General features: G+C 32.4%; 1 protein-coding gene across 1 annotated transcript in view; it reads right to left on the bottom strand.

The window, feature by feature from the left end:
• Positions 1-17,486, bottom strand: part of LOC126852015 (uncharacterized) — a 577,582-nt gene that overhangs the window by 123,679 nt on the left and 436,417 nt on the right. The gene's annotated exons all lie outside the window — the stretch shown is intronic.

Genomic DNA, 17,486 nt, shown 5'->3' with positions numbered 1-17,486 from the left:
ACAAATGCCTCAGCCCGGATGGCAATTATGTCGAAAATAGTGTATACGTATATTTGTACATAACTTTTATATATAATAAAATGTTCTTCCTAGAAATGGGCAATATTAAAAGAAAGTATCGACATTCATATCGATTGTGAAAATAATGGTTTTTTTTTCAAATTGATTATATTTGAAAAATATTGATAATAATTGATTATTTATACTTTTTATAATATTACATAATATGTATATGTAAGTTGTATAATGAATATTCTTCCGATTTTTTCTTTTATTTTGCAAATTTATCGGAAATTGATTTCCTAATAGCTCACGTATTTCAATAATATATAATGAGTAGATAAAGTTAAAATAATATAATATAAGTGGACAGTGTCGTTCAAGAATGGCACATGGTAATAGTTTTACTCTTACAACCGTGACTCTATGCAGAATTTTCTATCAAACTCCCTTTCCATCTGTTTCATCATGTGGTCGATTTAAAGCTACTTGGCTGTGTAAAAATGTAGCATTGTATCAAAACGATGCTTAAAATGATTTTTAAAAAAAGTAAATCTCCTATCTTCTACGCGTCAAATGAAGTCTCTCCAACAACTTTCATATTTATTTCTATTGTTGCAGTGGATTTCCGGGTTCGCAACAGCTACTTTGTTAATCTCTATCTTTGTAGTGTAAAAACGCGTCTTTCGTATTATTTATATTAATCAAATTTTTAAATATATGAAATATATTTCGTGATAAATATCACAAATAGAACACATAAATTAATGTTATACACATGCATAATAATAGAGTTTATTAATTTTGTAGAAAAGTTTGAATTAATAAATTATTACTAACTGTACTACTATAAAAAATTGATATATTGTCAACTTCCTCTTTCTCTTTCTCTTCTCCTTTTCCTTCGCCCTTCTTCCCTTCATCCTTCAGATAAGATTTCAGATAATACTATAAAGTTAAATATAATCAAGAAAAAATAAATTATTTAGAGAAACTAAATTATAATTTTATATTATAAAATTATTTTATATATAAATTGTTGAATTTGTTGCTGCTAATGCAATATTTTCAATTAATAAAATTTTTTTTTTAATATTATAAAATATATTCTGTATATGTGCAATAATATTACATAAAATTTTTAAATAATAAATAACAATTCAAATATACATATAAGAGAAAGTAGAGTAAAACCGTCGGGTCAAACCAGATACTTTGTAACGATAGGACCGTTACGGACGCCACTGTATATATGTAAATATATAGCTTGTTTGTACGCATGACTTGTTTCTTTATACCCCGCTTGCTCGATCCCGCTGACTCATTTTCTCCACGCGCTATCTCTCTCGCTAAGCCTCACACGCGCCGACCCCCACCGCTGTACCGACAAAGCAGTGGAGGCTACGGCCGGATATATAAGATTGTCTGGCCTTTTTGAGATGCTGCACTCTATCATAGCGTGTAGAGAGAATACACAAACGTAAATTGTGAACATGTGATGCGCATTATATGTACACAGTTCACGTTTGTGTATGTATTCCCTCTACACGCTATGATAGCGGATAGCGTCTCGAAAATGGCAACAGTGCGTCTGGCCGAAGCTGTGATCCCATCCTACGATATCAGATCCCATCCCGAGATTCTATCGTATACTTCGATACTCCTGAACACTTTCCCGTGAGAAAGGCTTCTTTTGTCCGACCAAGTTTCACCGGTTATCCGTTATCTATAAGGACCAAGGATTCTTTTGGCTCGACCGGGTTTCGCCGGTATCTTTTCGATTGCCGTTGAGGCCGACCTGACACTCGGTCTTACTGCAAAAATCCAGCTACCTGACCCGCGCACGTGGCTTTAAGCCGTAGTTATAAGCCGATACCTGTAAGCCATTAGCCGTCAATCACTAGCTATAAGTAGCCGTAAGTCAATAGTTATGCGCCGTATTAGCATAAGTCACTAGGCGTAAATCACCAACCGTAAATCACTAGTCTAAGTACCGCACTGATAGTCATAAGTGTCTGCCTAAACCGCTAAGTACACACAGCATTCCCATTGCGCGCCGCACTTATAGCGTATTCGATTTGTTGATTCTACCCGACTCTGGGTTGAGTCGAGTCAGATCTCAAGTTCGATTTGAAACTTAATAACTCTAAACTATCATGGCGGAAAGCGGTTTATGATTGGTTTCGTGATTCATAACCTCTATCAAAGAATCTTTAACATTATTCTTGATTATCATCATCATAGAAATATAAGTTTATATTATATAAAATAAAAAGAAGAATAAGTAATAATAATGAAAATATGATAAATAATAGTTTCAAATCGCATTACAACTTCTGTTCCTTCGTGATAAGTGCTATCTTTGATTAAGTCGTGTTTTTAGTTGTCAATTGATCCATCATTATTTTGAAATAAACCATGCACACGATATTTCTTTATTTAGAATAGTTCAAAATTTTCGGGCCAAAAAAGATTGATATCGGGACAACACTGGAGTTATTATCCTTTTCTATATAGAGCATCTGTTTGGATAAACATTGCATTCTGTACGTATTAGAAAGTATATTGCACTAGTTTTGATCGGCACTTTGTATGCCGCGGTATGTATAATCGCCGTGTTTATTATTTTCTTCGTGTAAGGGCAAAATTAGGTACTTAAACATGTAATGAAAAGAGAAAAAATTGTTATCCTGACTTTGTCTTCCTACAAAAACAATTGAAAACGAAAACTACCACTCAGGAAAAGAAGCTATTCAAAAAAGCCTTTTGAAATCTCTAAAGTTAGAAAATTAAATAAGAAAGTTCTGCAGCAATATAGAACAAGAGGACAATCTTCATTTATAATTTTTATGGATAGAATACATCTTTATATTGTGTTTTAATTATAATTAATCTAGATTTTGAATTTACACAGTGTTTTACATGTTTTTAAATGGGTATCCGGTTTTATTTTAACGGCAGGGCAAAACCTGGTATTTTGATTTCTCCAAAAAATCTTGTTATCTTTAATAAATAAATATTTTTTTCTGCAATTAGCCTCATTTTCTCATAATTTAAGATCCACTAAAGTTTAAAGACTATTAACGGTCAGCAAATTTTTTTTTATTCTCTGATTTTTTACAGGAAAACAAATCCAAAAAAGTATTCAATTTTACCTTACTTTCCCCTGTATGATAATATAATATTATATTATATAACATTATAAATATATACATAATATTTATATAAAGAAATATTATTCTATTTACAAGTATTTATCTGTATATAACTTAAATTCTAAATATTGTATCATTCTCAACAATATGTATTATGCAAGTGTATATTGTATATATATATATATATATATATATATATATATATATATATCACATACACCATATATATATATATATATATATATATATATATATATATATATATATATATGTGCGTGCGTGCGCGCGTGTGTGTGTGTGTGTGTGTGTGTATATATATATGGTGTATGTATGTATATATATATATATATATATATATTATATATATATGGTATATAATATGGTATATACATATATACAGGGTGTCCGATAATTCGCGGATTATCATTTAAGGGAAGGTAAAGGGTGTTATTCTGAATAGAAAAGTCCTGTACCATTTTGTGATTTTCTCAATATTTAAGAAAATATTAATTTTAAAAGATCAGCCAACGAAATGCCGCGAAAAGCTCGCGGCGCGAAAATGCTTCCCACTGTCAATTGATACTCGGTCCGCGGCGAAGCAATGGGAGGAGCGGTTTGCGAGCGTGCTTCGCTATGGCAATCAAAAGAATTACACACATAATGAAAAGATCACATACAAAAAACGGAGCGCGCATTATGTGTGTATTTCTTTCGGTTGCCATAGCGAAGCATGCTTTCTTCTCCTCGATAACTTCATTTCATTACTCGGAAAACCGACGGTAAGGCCGTTTTCGTGCCCGCCAGCTTCGCCGACCGGCTGATCTTTGTCGCTCGGCGCAGCGGTCTCGCGTCGACTGCCGTTTCGAAACAACGCCATACCTTCCGCTGGTGGGTGAGGCCGGAGAATCAGGGCGTTTCGACATATATAAATATATACCATGCTCTTATAACTGTGCTTTCTTAACCGCCAGCGCTCGCCAATGCTGCTGTATCGCATCAGACGTCGACCATCGTCGTGGATGGGTGAAGAGGGTGGTGTGTTTGGTTGGGCGGCAATAATGAAAGCAAAGTAAAGGCTCAGAAATCGAGAAACCTGGAGAACAGATCATAAAAGAGTGTCGACAAGTAACAGATTAAACCATAAAACTCAGGAAAACATCGAGAAACAGAACGACAGAGAATCTAACAAATCCGCGTCAGTCAGGCGCAAAATCAAGATCATCAAAGTCCCGGATCGATCGCGCGCGAAAATCGGTCAGCGGATCGAAAATCCACTCAAAGATCTCAATCATCAAATCTCGCGAATCGAAATCAAATCATCGTCCGGCGTCGAAACGCAGAAGTCAGAAAAAGTTCAGGCTTTCTCGAGACCGTCCGGCATCCGGCTTGCGTCGGCGGCACGCATATCAGATCCAAAAGCATCAGCATCGGCGTCAGGCAAAATCGCTCAGATTAATCCGAGATCGTCAAAAATGTCAGAACAAATCACGTCATCCAAAATCGGCAGTCAAAATCGGCGAGAATGGATCAGCGAAATGTTCATCTTTCTGTCGATCAGCTCATCCAGATCAATCAGTCGGGCATCGTCATCGATCCTCGCTCAAATCGGAAGGATTCAATCCATCATCAGGCGCTTGCGTCAGATCGTTTCATCGGCGCTTTTGCAGATCGGCTCACTTTGCCGGCGTCATCAGATCAAATCTCGGATATCCGGCATCGTCGAAGAATCGGATCCGAGATCAGCGTCGAATCAATCGTTAAATTTATCGCAAGAGATCAAATCCGGCAGATGGCGTCGAAGAAGATCATCATCAATCACTTCCTCGTTCCGGGTCAGTTTCAAAATAAAATTATCAGAAATCAAATCTCGACAAAAACTCGAAAGGATAATCAGAACAAAGGTTAGAAGTCGGCGTCGCTCAAAGTCGAGGTTCTCAAAATAAAGCGGAATAAAATGCGATCAATAAACCGAAAGAATAAAGATTGGTCGTCGACAAACTGCAGAAAATAAAAATGGTCGAGGAACCATCCGGAAATTTCGTGAAAGAAGAAGTCATCCGAAGTTAAAGGATGGGGAAAAGTCAGGTTTCCGAAAATCTTCGTAAGATGCAAGATCGTTGGCATCCGACAAATTCTAAAAGACGAGAATGGACAAAGTCAGGCGGGGTCAGTTCGATTATGTCGGAGATAAGGATATCAGTCAACAAAGGTCGTCGGGATCATCTCAGACGGTCTCAAGATCAAAAGAGGCAAAAAAGTAAATGCGTTCACAAAAAGAATCAAAACTTTCAAAGAATCTCGTCGTAAAGTGGATAAAGAATGCGGCAAAGAAGTGATAAAGATGGATACAAAGTCGTCCGGACAAAATCTCCGCGCTCGTCGCAAAGATCGGATCACCGAAAAAACTCTTTCCATCCGGATCGCTCGCTTTTGCGCGTCGGAAAAATCGAAATCATTTCGCGTTCAGTTCGAGAATCGTGAACATCGAAAGGCGTCGTCGCGTCATCGGCGTCGGTCGATCTTCATGAGATGCGATAAATGAACAAAGTCGATAAAGACGTTTCCTCGTCAAACCACCGATCAATCAGGCGTCAGACAAAAATAGGTCTGGATGGAATCAAGCGGAGGAATAAATATGGAGGAGACCTGGAGGAAGATAGACTATGGAAGAAAATATACAATAGAGGTTTGGAAGGAGGATGGATAGAGGTGGAGTAGAAGACAGATGCCGGTGATATTAAAGAGGAGGAGAAGTGGAAAGAGTATAGGGGGTATCGATTGACCTCGACGCTCAAAGTGTATCAGTGCTAACAAATGGGCAAGTGAGGAGGTGGAAGTTGGTACCAGAATCAGACTGGGAGTTCAAAGGGTTAAAGGACAATGGTTTCTTTATTCCGCCTCGTAAAATCGACGGGTCTAAAGGCACAAATGCTTATTATAAATTCGTTAACTCAAAGATCGGGGAGAGATGATGCGATGATGAGGAGAGAGGGTGAGGGAAAGGACTGGTCAGAAGGAGCGATGATGTTTTAAAGGGAGACGGAACAAGTGAGGAGGGAGAAAAGTTGGGAACAAGGTTTTGGACAGGGGAGGGGAGTAAAGGCAAGGATGCCACGCAGACATTGGTGTGGCAATGCGGTTGGAGGAGGTAATGAAGGGAGATGGGGAGGGTCAATTTAGGGGATGAAAGATTTTACGCGGATGATGTGGTTTTGTGCGGAAGGAGGAAAGGATAGAGGTACGGTTAAAGGAGCTATGGAAAGAAAGTTGGAACTCGAAAATCAGGATTCAAAGGAAGGAAAGGGGAAATAGGACAATCGCTTAGAGTCAGAAGAGGATGTCGGGAAGGTCCGTCGCATATCTGAAAATGGACAAGGCCTGCGTCCGCGTCGGTCGAGAAAACTACAATATCCCGATCAAATGCCGGTCGGCAAAATGGTCGCGTCATGTCGCGTCGTATAGACAATCATTACTCGAGGCAAAAAATTAGAATGCGAAGAAGTTAAAGATTCGAAATCCGTCGATGTCCGTCGAATCGAAACAAGATCAAATAAAGGAAATCGCGCGATCCAGCGTCACGGAAAAACCGCAAAGTTAAAGTCGTCGGCATCGAAATAGACCAAAGTCTCGAGATCAAAAGGAAAAAATGAAATTATCAAAAGTCGGAAATCATTATAAAATCAAAAAATAAGATCAAAATCGCGCGTCACAAATTGAATGTCGGCGAATCAGAAATCGAAGATCAGAATCAAAATCAACATCAAAATCAGATCATCGCGCATCATCGAAAAGCAAACTCTTCCGTCTCCGTAGTCCGGAAATCAGTCAAATCAATCGCGAGATCGATCTCGGCGTGTCCAGGCTATCCGGGCGAATCTCCGTCGCGAGCGATCTTCAGGCATCGAAAGATCGATCCGGGCTCGTCCAGAAATCAAAGTCAGAAATCGTCGGCAACGCCTTTTTTTGAGAGTCGAGCAAAGAGCGACAGAGAGAGGGAGAGGATTGTTGTGGATGTGGGATTGAGATGTATGAGAGGAAGGGAAACATGATATGAACCGGAAGCGGAGGTCCCAAATAAGAGTAGGGTAATAGCGTCGTGTGTGTGTAGGTAGGTTAGGTATTGATAGAGATTAAGTTAAGATAAGTTAGAGATAAATAGTGATAAGCTAGAGTTAAGATAGTGGTAAGTGTTAAATGTAAGAGATTGTAAACCCAAGGGGAGTCAATAAATTTATATCTATCTATCTATCTACATAATGAATAATAAAAAAATGAATAATTACTTTAGATAATAATGTGATTATTTTAAATAATGTTAAGTAGTTTCTGCTATTTTTTTGCTAAAATATTATTTTATTTAAGTTACTTAAAATAGTTTACAATATTATAATTTGCAAATGCTTTATATAGTTTTAGCTTATTAAACATCTATAAGATTTGCTTGAAAAATATATTAATACATATAATGTTTACAAACACATGCAATTAAATATTTATCAATGAAAATATATATGCAATTTAAATATATGTATATATTATTTTAAATATATGTGTATATGCGAGTATATAATGCAAATAAATATACATAACCAAAATTAAAATTATGGACCGTCATTTTTTTTCTTAAGTCATCATATACTAAATCATCTGCATTAAATGTATGCTCTACGTGTGCTAAAAATGGTACTGTTGTGTTATATTTTATGAACGCAACATTTTAATGATACTGGATGCTGTCTTATGTTATAATTATTAATAAGCAGATAATTTTCAATTACTAAAGATACAAAATTTTAACTTGTAAAAAAAGTTAATAAGTTAATGTTAATGCATTTAAAAATAATTAATTTAAATTAAAAGTTAATGTTCAAAATTAATTAAATTAAGTTAAAAGTTATTAATTTTTTAATTTCACTTTTAACTTTTTAACTAGTTAGTATCTAACTCTGATTTTTAATTATATTACATATTGTAGGCTTTTGCAGTAATATTACAAATAAACAGGAACGGACAATTTTTGTTTCGTTAATATAAAAATTGTTCAGTAGTGTAATATAACTTCCTGTAACTTGCTTTTTGAACTAAAAAGCACAAGGATTAAAAACGAAAAAAATAATTGCTATTGAGAACTAAACTTTAGAATAAAAAACCAAATGCTCTTCTTCTTTGTTTTAATCTTATCCTTCCAAACACCTCGTATAACTGTAAGAAGAATCTGTACTTACTATTGATGTCATAATTATCGACTAAAGAATTATCTCCTCTCTTAATTTCTGTTAGATATTTGAAACACATTTTTATTTTTTCGAAATTTGCGTGTCATATCTCCTTATTTATATCATTCTTTATATAACACAGAACATTGCAGTTACATTGCAGTAATGTTACAATTTTGCAAGTTGCAATGTAATATTTTTAAGATATTATTGGAACGTATAATAGTAATATTTCATAATAATATTACAGCAACATTTCAAAAACATTACAAATACAATATCCGGTAATTGCAAGTTTGTTCGTGTACCGCTATGCGGCTCATGTTGTGCTATCTATCCCGCATTTAATTTCTCGTCACGATGGTTATATAAAGCTTACATATAGACTAATAAGGTTAAAGAAATAATAATAACTATTTTTATTAATTTAATTTGTATGATACAATTCCAATACAGGGGATTTGGGTTGAAAATTATTTAATAGTTTTGATTCCTATATAAAATCAAAAATTTGATAATTTCTAATATGCAAAATACTTCAGATTTTAATAAATAAACTTTAAGAATATATAAAGACATCTAAAAGAAATGAGAAAAAACTCATATGCGTAAATTCACAATCTTTTTGCATTCGGACATCCGAATATTTCGGATGCAAACAGATTGTAAATTTACACAATTGTAACGAGTTTTTCCTTATCTCTCTTAAATATTCTCAAAGTTTATCTATTAAATTTGAAGCGTTCTGCATATTTTTAACAACGCGCTTCAATATTACAAATACATTGCACCGTAACATTACTGTAACATTACATTGTAATATTTTTAAGGGCGGATATTTCAATGTTGCCGCAGACTTGCGGTAACATTTCAGAAACATTTCACAACTTCCATGCAATATTACAATGTTTCAATGTAAGGACTATACAATGTTTCTGCAATCTTTCGGTGTTGTATGGTCATATCATATGTATCGATATGGTCTAGATATCATTTGTGTCAAATGTATTAATACGCTTTCAATCAAAAAATAATTGTTTCTTTTTTTGCTACTGTGAAACACACATGATTGCATTATGTTATTCCATAAAAGAAATCTCATTCCATCAATTTTTACCAGTCTAACATATTTCCTAAGTTTTAAATCATCATGCTTTGACAACAAAACAATCTTAAATATGATTTTTGAACGAAAAATAAAAAACAAAAGATAAATCTTGATTGTTTCAATTTTCATCTGACTAGAACATTTTTATACATAATAAATTGAATCTTTTTCAGCGGTTTAGTGAATAGATCCGCGACCTAAATATCACTTTGACAATAACTTACACTAATTGTTCCTTCCTTCAATTGTTCATGAACAAAATAATATTAATATCAATTTTATATCAATATGCTTTAAAAGTCGGTTAATACTTCCATTTTTCATAAGCTTAATTGCACTTTATCTATTTTTAGTCTCACCTTAACCGATTAACCCAATAATTCCCTAGAGTCTTTAGATGTCTTAATGTCTCCTTGATACGTTTTGTTGCTGCAATGTACTCTGTCTCCTACTGGATATCGCTATTTGCGATTATTTCCTGGAGCACCATGCAATTAGACATCCACAATAGACTATTACATATTCACTTGTACTCTTTCTTATGTCCCCGGCGTAGTCAAAATCGCAATATACCACCATTTCTTTTTCGTCATGCTTGTTCTTATATTGTATTCCTTGATCCTATGTGCTGTTGAGATATCGAAACATTCGCTTGATCTCTGTTACTCTTCATTCTATATAGTTATTTACATATTACTTCCGTGTCCAACTGCTTGTACTAAATCTGGACGAGTTTTAGTTGATAGATACAAGAGACCTCCAATCGCTTCTGTACAGTGGTAGACAATTGTTTCGTTTTAATTCTTCATTACTAACGGAGTATCGATAAGTTTTAATTCGTCTATTTCAGATTTACTCAATATATCCTTTTTAAAAAATTCTTCTGTGTTAAGTTTAGATCTTCTTGTCGATCAATCTTCATGCCTAAGAAGCTCTTCGGATTCTTCTTAATTGTTGTTTTGAATTTCTTCTTCAATTTTTTGATAAATTAATTATGTTCGTTTTCACAGAAATAAAATTTCATCATCTACATAGAATTCTAAAAAAGAGTGTTTTCTTAGATGCACTGTTCTGATTTTAATGCTTCAAAACTTTCCTAGTTAAACGTTGAACATTTTTGGACCGTAGATATCAGAATACACTAATTCCAAAATTTGTTTCGTTTGCTTTCTTTAAACGTGCTCTCATCTGTTTGGCTTTCATACAGATATCTCATGCTTCTTTTATATTCTCCACATTTTCCATGGTAAAATCCAGGTCTTTTGATATTCCTCTTAAAGTCTTTATTTCATCGCTTCAGTATCGTAATTTCTTATGCGATTTTTCCATTAGATCAACTTTCTGTACAGTGTATAATCTACCCGCCATTTCTGAACAAAGCTATATAAGTTTTATCTTATATAATCTGTTTTCTTTTTTTTTACTGCATAGTACTTCTTCATTATAGTTTTTCTCAGTTATGATCTTGTTTCTTGTGAAAATCATCTTATCTTCATGCTTCATTATAGCTGGCACCGATGTTCAAATTCGCACACAAATCAGGAACACTATATTCTCCAGAATACAGTTTTCCGATTCTAATTTTCTGTTTCTTCGGATACCATCGACTCGTTGGCTTTGGTTATACTGATACTAGATTATGTATTATCTCAGGATAATTATCTCAGGTTCTTAAGTATTCTTAAATATTTTATATTATTAATCATGTGAGACGTGCACTAGAATCAATTATTGAAGATGTCTTATTATTTATGCACTAAAAATGACATTTTATCGATCTGTTTATCAGATCGATAAAAAATTTTATTAGTTTGTTGATCCTTCTTTTTAGCATCATTGCGAAAATAACATCTTTTTCAAAATGGTTTTCTTACATATTTTGCAAAATGTCTGCTTCTTTTTCAGATCCACTTGCTTTTGAAATGTTGTCTTTCTGCATGTTCTCGCTAGATGACCTATAGTTGCATTTGAAATTGTGACTGGCTTATTGACGTTGACATTAGCCTTAAACGCTACAGCATTTTATTTTTCCTGCTTTCTTGCTGACTTCTTTCGAGAGTAGAAAATAAAGTCAGAAGAAGATTTAAGGCGGCAAGAGGCACGTACTAGGTAACCATCCTTTCCAATGGCATTGTCGTATTTATGTAGGGCATTTAGATACTTTTCAGTTTTACAAATAATTGTTAGAAACAATATTTTAAATAGGTACGAAACATCCTTAAACCCGAGTCTTTCGCTTTTCGGACGAAATTGTTTTTATTACTGAGCTATTCAGACCTCACACTTTATGCCACTTTAACACAGTTTATAAGATTCCAGAGCGATGTTGGAATTTTCTCAATGGATGCAGTACCGACTGGAGAGACGATATACTCAACATGTTTCCAGAGTATAGACTCCCACGCCATAACAAACGATTTATAAAAATCTGGTAGTGTAACTAGAATTTTAGATATTAGCATAGTTATTTTTATATTTAATTCTTTAAGACTGCTGGCTATATTCACTAATTTGTTGATGTGTGTAGCTACATTACAACTTTTATCTATAGAATAACTAAAAAATTCCTGCACTAGCATGCATTTTCTTTGTTCGCTATCTTTCTCATATATAGAACACGATTTAATGCACATGCTTTGAACCGTTTTGCAATTTAATATATGAGTTAAAGATTTCTTACCAAGAGACAGTACGATTACTTTCTGCACATTTGTGTCTTTTTTATACCATGTTGTATCTCACTCAGCGGATGGTGTTTTATGTCATATAATTTATTAACTTTGAGTAGTGATCTGATTGTGATTTCGAACTTCCACAAAATTTTCTATATGTTTAGAGGTTTACGAAGATGTTGATTCGAATTATACTTAAATCTGAGTTTTATCGAGACACTCTATTTATTTGATATTTTATATGCCCGCTATCGCTAATTGAGACTTTCTGAGAACTGTGTAATTTCAAGGACCGATTAGACGAAGTCTAGATGATAGGTAAAAAACTCACGCATCATCAGCTAAAGGCAAAAACTTAGCTTAAGAAAGAAACGACGTTGTTGTCGATCATAAACACGATCGGAAATTTTCACTTTCTGTGGCCTACATGTAAAAGCTGAGAAAAGAGATAGATAGAATATATATTAAAAGTGATGTTATTGGGCGGTATGATATTATAACTTTTGTCGGAACACTATATCATTTAGCTTTCCTATCTGCTCTATTTGTTGCATCGACATCTTAGCCATTTTTTTTTTATTTCTTTTTTTTTTTTACTTTAGCTTGACCGTTATCTTTTTCTCTGGACCCATAACCTGAAGACTTTTGCAGTGATATTATAAAAAAAAACGGACAATGTTTGTTTTTTTAATAAGATTTATTTAGTAGTGTAATATAACTATAACTTGCGTTTTGAAAGCACAAGAATTAAAAATAAAAAAAAAAGATAATTACTGAGAACTAGAGACTTTAGAATAAAAAACCAAATGCTTCTTCTTTGTTTTAACCTCTTACCCTTTAAAATTCCTCGTACATAGCTGTAAAGAGAATTTGTACTTATTATCGATGTCATAATTATCAACACTATCAATTATCGACTGTAGGATTTATTCCTAACATATATGCGCAATAATTCTTGTAGGCAATCGTGCTCTAAACAATCGAGAATGTCGGAAAATGAAGCTGTCGGCAAAATTTGGGCAAACAAAGCCGTTGGCAATTGGGAATATAAGAAACCCCCTTCCCTTACACTCCATAATACGCATATTACTTAATTGCTTACATACACATTGCACATATAACAGTATTACATGAAATATGAAAATCGTTTTAAAATCCTAACATATGACATTATTGCGCACACACACATTGCACATGAAATTTTTTATATAAAATGAGGCTTACTCTACAAGCTTAGTGTTTTCAATGTAACGAGATAATTGTATAATTCTACACAGATATGAAGGTGTGCTCTCTTGTTTTTACGTTGAAAAAATTTTTATGATTTAGTAAATAATAAACGCTGGCTAAAATCATTTGAAAATTGATTAAAGTTATAATTTTAACAAAACATATATCAAGGTCAAGATCACTGGTCATGATTGCAACAATCAAAGTATTAATTTCTTAATTTTATTTTAAGTGTGCAATATATTGTATGCGCAATCTATATGCGCGTAATAACATCACGTAGACAAAGTATATGTGCGCAATAATATTTTTTATGCAAAATATTATACATAAAACAATTTTTTTTTTAATTTTGTGCGCAATAATGTCATGGAAAGCAATATGTATGTGCAATGTCATATGTGCAATATGTGCGTGCGCAATAATATCTGTAATGTATCTCGTCCGTAAATATTTGTTTGTATTTAAAATTATTATTAGGCAATATATCAACATTGTTGACAATCGAAGCTGTCCGTAAAATAATGTAAGCAAATGAAGCTGTTTGCAATTGAGATTAGACAAACGAAGTCTGTTATTGCATTTTAAGCCCTCTGCACACGATACGATTTTTCGTACTAAATCGCATGCGAGACATTTTCCTCGCAGTCATATTGGCTATGCAACTTGAAATATTATGTGTTACGTGTTTTTGTGCGTGCTAGCATGCTAGTTTTTGATAATAGGTTTGGTGTTATTTTCACTACGTGGTTTGCATATAATTAATTAAAAATGACAGATATCTTAACCTAATGAAACTTATATTTATATATATGAATGAATATCAGAATTTTCTTATGAATGAATGTAATTTTATTTCATTTATTGACGGATTTTGTTTTGAATTTTTAGAATCTTAAAAAATTTTGCTGAAATCTCTAGGTTAAGATATCTGTAATTTTTAATTAATTATATGCAAACTACGTAGTGAAAATAGCATCGAATCTATTATCAAAAACTAGCACGCACAAAAGCACGCAACACATAATATTTCAAGTTACATAGTATGACTGCTAGCAAAATGTCTGCATGCGATTTAATACGAAAAATCATACCATGTGTCAAGGGCTTTAGAGTATAATAATTAAAAGATTTAAATTACACACAAAATAAGATTAAAATTAATATGATTTTACAATTTTTGAATTGTATTAATATTCAATTGTATTAATATTTAATGCAAGAACTATTTAAGATATTTTAGGTAATTTTTAAGATTGTTTTTTTTTAATATTTAATTTATTTTAACATTGTATTATTTTCGAATTGTGTTATTGTTTCTGTTATCGTGTCAATGTATTATAACATTTATTTAATTTCAAGAGGAAAGACATTGGTACAATAGAACTGGGCTATTTACAATAGAAGGTGTTGCTTCTGTTACTTGGAAAGTGTATATTTCAATGTCATTACTGCATGGCGCAGCCGGTGAGTAGCCATTTGCAAGTTTACCAAGTAGTCTATATAGTTCAGAAATAGCGAAACAAGTATTTATAACCCATAGCCGGTATGTTAGAAGAAGAGAAGGAAAGGAAGGAAGAAAAAGACAAAGACGAATAGAGAGAATGAGAGAAAGAAGCAACACTGTAACTAGAAGATAAATTAGGGGCGGAACTTACTTCTGCATAAGCAGTCTGCGTAATTAACAGCTGTCTGAAAGTACACGAAAAAGATTTAGACTGCAATGTAAACTCTTTCAGTTCAAAAATCAGGAAATTATATATTTTAAATTTATATATTTATACATTCATAATACTATGTATCTGAAAAATTCAGTGAACGAAATATATATTATCTATGGATTAACACATACTTCAATCGTCGAATCGTCTTCAAGATTAACAAATAATTTTTTTACAAATTTTTTTAATGTGATTTTTTTATAGTTTTTAAAAATCTTTTTTCTGAAAAATAAGTATTTCTATCTGACATTTGGCCGAAATAGACATTTGCAGTGAAATGTTCTTATAAATTAGCTCTTATACAAATGATAGTTTCAAAAATTACAAAACACACATATACAGGGTGTATCTGAAATGATGCACTAAATTTTAGGAGCATATTCTAGAAGTCAAAATAAGACTTTTTTTCCTATGAACATGGGTTCGCAAATGAACTCTCCTCCGAGCTAGAGGCCCCTAAAGTTTGGGGAAAAAATTAAAAATTGGCTGTATTTCAAAAAAAAAAAAAAATGGCAGAAGGTTGAAATTTGATATAATCCAGTAAATTATGAACTAAAGTAAACCACTGAAATGAAAAAATAAAAACGTATATTATGTACTTACACTTGAACTTGTTATGTATGGATTGCCTTATTATTTGACCTTGGTTTTGACGTTACCTATTATCCTCTCTTGAGAAATAAATAAATTTGCGTTGCAAGTGTTTGGTCATTTTCAAATTTTAGCTCGGAGGGGGGGGGGGTTTATTTGCGGACCCATGTTCATAAGAAAAAAAGTCTTATTTTGACCTTTAGAATACGCTCCTAAAGTTTAGTGCATTATTTCAGATACATCCTGTATATTTTGTATAATATTTATTTAAATGTAAAAAATTATAACAAGGAACACGATATAAGTAAAATATAAGGAGTGATTAAATTATAGTCTAAAATTTAAAAACAAAAACCAAATAACATTAATTATTGCCAAAAACCAAAAGGTTAAAGTCTTACTTAAAGCCACAATAATATTGGTACAACCGGGCCTAAATATTTTATTTGTATTGCATATTGTTTTTTAAAGTATGTAATACAAATTACTTAAAATTTAATTTTTTTTAGACATTGAGTTATTTTATATACATTTACACATTGAATTACTTTTTACACATTGAAATATTTTACTTTAAAATGTTTGTTTTTTTATGCATTAAAATTCTTTTGCATTAATATATATATAATATTCTTTATCATTAAGCGTTTAATATATTATATGCATTGCACTGTTTTCCAAAATATATAGTATAAGATTTAATTTTTTTTTAAACATTAAGTTATTTTATATAATTTTTTTTGTGCAATGTTTTAAATTTTATTTATATTCATTTTTTATATCCACTATGTGGAGTATTTTACATAAAAATTTGAAACATTGAATGTAATGTCTTTTTTGAATAAAGTTCCGAAAAGGATAAACCTTCGATTGCGCTGAAATTTTAATCAAAGCTAGTTCTTGACTTGAGTATAAAGCTTGAGGGTTTTTTGCCGACAAGAACCCGTTTGCCCTCTATCCCCTTCAAAGTTCTAAACATTTTTACTGTATATCTTTGAAAATATTGATTTTAAAGAGAAAAATTTCAGACAAAAAAAAATGAAGTTCTTAAAAAATTCAACAAAACAAGTTATATAAATTTTTTACATAAACCTATTATTTTAGGAGTTACGTGATAAAATAATAATTTTAACGCTATCATGTTAATATAATGTATCGGACCTGATACATAAAAAAATATATTAATAGGTTTCCTTCAGTTGAAGATTCCTAAATCAATTTCTTCTTGTAAATTTACGTGGAACCTCACTTCGCATTAAAAAATGTAAGACAGATATATAGATTATTAATGTAATATTAATGTAATATTTTAGTTGTAAAGTTAATCAACAAAAACTCTGCAAAAAATATGGAAGATGAAGAGATAGAAAGTACATTAAAATAAAATGTGGATGAATTAGTGATGAAGAAGCTGATTCACAAGAGGAATTTATAAGAGAATAGATGTGATATGGAAAAACAGGATGATTATAATATAATAAAAAATGTAAAGCGTGAAGGCAGTGTGTTCAGCCTTCTTATGGAGGGGAGGCTCCACTACTAAAAAAACTAAACACAGGTTTGAATTGAACCCCACTTTGCGTGAAAACTTGTAAACTCATATGAAACCTCACTTTGCATTAAAAAGTATTTACGTGGAGGCAGTGTGTATTAACACAATAGCATTAAAATTATTATTTTATCACATAACACTCAAAATAATGGGTTTATGTAAAAAATGTACATAACTTTTTTTCAGTTTTTTAAGAGTTTCATTTTTTTGTCTGAAACTTTTTTCTCTAAAATTAATATTT

This window comes from Cataglyphis hispanica, chromosome 9 (genome assembly GCF_021464435.1).
Source record: "Cataglyphis hispanica isolate Lineage 1 chromosome 9, ULB_Chis1_1.0, whole genome shotgun sequence".
In the NCBI taxonomy this organism is placed as follows: Eukaryota; Metazoa; Arthropoda; class Insecta; order Hymenoptera; family Formicidae; genus Cataglyphis; species Cataglyphis hispanica.
This window is presented reverse-complemented; position numbering and strand designations above follow the sequence as displayed.